Source organism: Macrobrachium rosenbergii, chromosome 49, assembly GCF_040412425.1.
Source record: "Macrobrachium rosenbergii isolate ZJJX-2024 chromosome 49, ASM4041242v1, whole genome shotgun sequence".
Taxonomy (NCBI): domain Eukaryota; kingdom Metazoa; phylum Arthropoda; class Malacostraca; order Decapoda; family Palaemonidae; genus Macrobrachium; species Macrobrachium rosenbergii.
Window position 1 is genome coordinate 7,333,098 of NC_089789.1, and position 3,517 is coordinate 7,336,614.

Consider the following 3,517-nt stretch of genomic DNA (forward strand, 5'->3'; position numbering starts at 1 on the left):
AGGTTTTTTCATGGGTATGAAAGGTGGTTGCGACGAACTGAAAATTTTATGGATAATTTAAAAACAAGTAAAAAAAAAGCGCCGAAGTTTCTTCGGCACAATCGAGTTTTCTGTACAGTGTATAATGCTGTATGAAACTCTCAGCCACGGCCCATGAAGCTATCAGCCTGCTGTGGTGACCTGTGTTGTTGCGGTTCCAGACGCACGATTATGGCTAACTTTCGTTAACCTTCAATAAAATAAAAACTACTGAAGCTAGAGGGCTGCAGTTTGGTATGTTTGATGATTGGAGGGTGGATGATCAACATACCAATTTACATAATTTACATCTCTCTATCCTCAGTAGTTTTTAAGATCTGAGGGCGGATAGAAAAAGTGCAGACAGAAAAAGTGTGGACAGAAAAAGTGAGGACGGACAGACAAATAGCTATCTCAATAGTTTTCTTTTACAAAAAACTTAAAAAGTGGTTGGGTCAAGTTAAAAATCGTAAAGAATTCTTTGGTGGATATTAAAAGTGATAGATGAAATACATTGCAATTATAGACTGGTTGAAACAACTTGAAAATTCTCAAGAATTTTCACCGAAATTAAATATAGGTAGAAACAAATTGAAAGTTATTAAGAATTTTTCACCGAAATTTAAAATAGATAGAAACAACCTGAAAATTCTCAAGAATTTCCCACCGAAATTTAAAATTGGTAGAAACAAACTGAAAGTTATTTAGAATTTTTCACCGAAATTAAAAACTGGTAGAAACAAATTGAAACTTAAATCTTTTCCGTGGTTATAAAAAAAGGGTAGCTGAAACTAATGGACAATTTTGAAGGATTTTGCATTGTGACTAAAAAGTGGTATTTAAAGTTGAGAATTACAAAGAATTCTGCGTGAACTCCAAATTCCAGCCAGAGACTAAACGGTATGAGCAAATAGCATTTATTACAGGTAAACCATTCTTGGCTTTGTGAGGTTTTGCATAGTGTAGGTAGTCTTTTGGGAGAATCATATGAACAAAATTTCACTTTTTTTTTTATTCCTTGACCATAAGGACTGTAAAATATGTTCATCTAGTTTTTGAAAGACAGGAACAAATTATATGTGGATTTTTCTCTGAAGACGAATATTGTCTTTTGGGCATTATTGCCAAGTCTCTTCATTCTGCTTGCCCAGTCATTGCCTGTAGACTGTGTGTCATTACCAACAGATACTACGGATCTTAGCGCTTAATCTCCGAAAATTAATAGTTGTACACGGTCCGCTTTCCAATACATTTCGTACCTAGGCTAGTATGATTTGCATATATACCGGACGCAGGGTAAGTCCTGTTTGAACCGGATTCATTTCATTACAGTTTCAGTTCACATGCTATGTTGGGCGTGCTCTAAATGGACAATGTCTTCTAGCAACTTTTGCTCCGACGGTAGACAAAGAATTCGTTTTGTATTTAGTATTTTTGTAATTATGAAGTGTCATCTGCAGAATCTGTCATTATTATTTTATTTCCAAATTTTTACTACGTTTATTATTATTATTGGTATTTTCTTTTTTATTATTACTGTGATTATTATCATTGTAGAGTTTTGCTATTTTCAATTTTCGTATTTAGCCTTCTGTAACCACCTAAGTTGCCTAGCTGGAAATTAATTATATGCAATCTATTTTTTTAACTGTTATCATTTTTTATGTGTGTTTTTCTACTATTCTCAATATTATTAGTCATTACCATTATCATGAATACTATTTTTTATACTTCTTGAGCAACTGTGTGGTATTGCCGATTTATCATTTTTATCATGTTATCTCATGTATCTGGATTGTGTATGTTATTGTCTCTACTTTATATATTCCATGTATATGGCCTTGAGCTGAAATTAAATTTATTACTATTATTATTATTATTATTATTATTATTATTATTATTATTATTATTATTATTATTATTATTTTAGTACAGTATCCACGTGGCTTCAGCAATCAGCCGTTTCAGTCCATAGGTTATTATTAAAAAAAACTTCATTGAACTTCTTCATTCTTTCTTTCCTTCTTGCTTTAACTCCGCAGCTGAAAACCCTAATGGACAGAGTCAGTAGACTGAAACCCAAGAGGGCTCCTAAGAAATCAGCCTGATGAGAGGGACAGTTACAGGAAAATGGGATAAGGAAATAAATATGCAGAAATAGAAAATAAAACCGATGCTCCTGAATTTGGGAGACGTCATCAGAGTGCAGGAATGAATTTGCTCCTCGCTTAAATATTTGGAGCTCAGAAGTTCCACAAGTGCACTAGTATACTACATCACATTTTAATTGTGGCCAAGAGAAAACTCCTAACAAACTGAATAGTATTAAACCTGACACTAGAAAACTACACGCTGTTTGCAGCAGCAGCCTACCTAGTGTGCTCCTGCAAACAGTGTGCCATTGCCTAGTATCAGGTTTAATACCACTTGCGTGTACTGTTATCAGACTTAGCAAAGAATTGAATGCTAAGAATTTTTATTTTTAACATTAGGGAAACATTCCAGGTTACACATTTTACGTAAAGTTCAAAGCATCTTAATTATATGTGATTATACGTTTGTTATTTAGTATTTCGACTTCCATTTCTTTACTGAGAATCAAACATCGTTTATCAAGTGTGTTGCCCTGTTTTAAGATATGTAGCATCGGCGAGACGTTTTCAATTTCGCTTTGTAAAAAAAAATAAAAGTTTTAGTCATCTCACCTTGAAAATGTTCTCTGACCTTAGCCAAGCAAGCTTGAGTCACTGGAAAGGACTAGTTCTACCGGTAAATGCAGCTACCACCACTGCAAGCATCAATAAGAGTTGCATGAATTCGGAACAAGCTCGATTTCCTAAGGTACCGGATTCCGTCTTCTTTCAAAAGAAAAACCGGTGTGAGTTCACGGCCTTACTTCATGATGCCATTTTTTTTTTTTTTTTAAAGGTTCACTGAGGATGAAAGTGGCCTACGAGTCAGTCTCATAGTCTGGTAATCAAGCAGTCGTCCTCTCTCTCTCTCTCTCTCTCTCTCTCTCTCTCTCTCTCTCTCTCTCTCTCTCTCTCTCTCTCTCGCCGCTCAGGTTTTTGTGAAGTTCGTAGTCTCGGTAGCTTGCATATCTCCCCCTTTCTATCGCAACTGTAGTAAGCGATAGCTATTGCACATCGTCCTTTGACCTTTTAGACGGAATTCATGTTCGAGGTTTCTTGATATATTTACACGTCTGTGCAGTTCTCTTGGCCTGTTGTGCATGTACGTGTTTCTTTGTTTTTTTTTTTTTCTTTTAAGCAAAGTATGTTAAATTCTCAGGCATCATAAGGACGTTACAACAATACAAAAAATCTTGAGATTCCTCACGGGTGCGCGTTCATCTGAAGAATGATGTCTATCAAGTTAGCGGCATTTTTATCGTACGGTACCTCATAGAAATTATATTCTGATCTATCCAAACACTTTGACGCATAAACACGATATTTTTCTCACGAATTTACATTGATATCGCTATGATATAACACAG

General features: G+C 35.1%; 1 protein-coding gene across 1 annotated transcript in view; it reads left to right on the plus strand.

Moving 5' to 3' along the window:
* Positions 1-803: 803 nt before the first annotated feature.
* Positions 804-3,517, plus strand: part of LOC136832330 (CD109 antigen-like) — an 80,940-nt gene continuing 78,226 nt past the window's right edge. Inside the window, 1 exon segment of the mRNA XM_067093238.1 lies at positions 804-944. The gene's annotated coding sequence lies outside the window, so the exon portion shown is untranslated.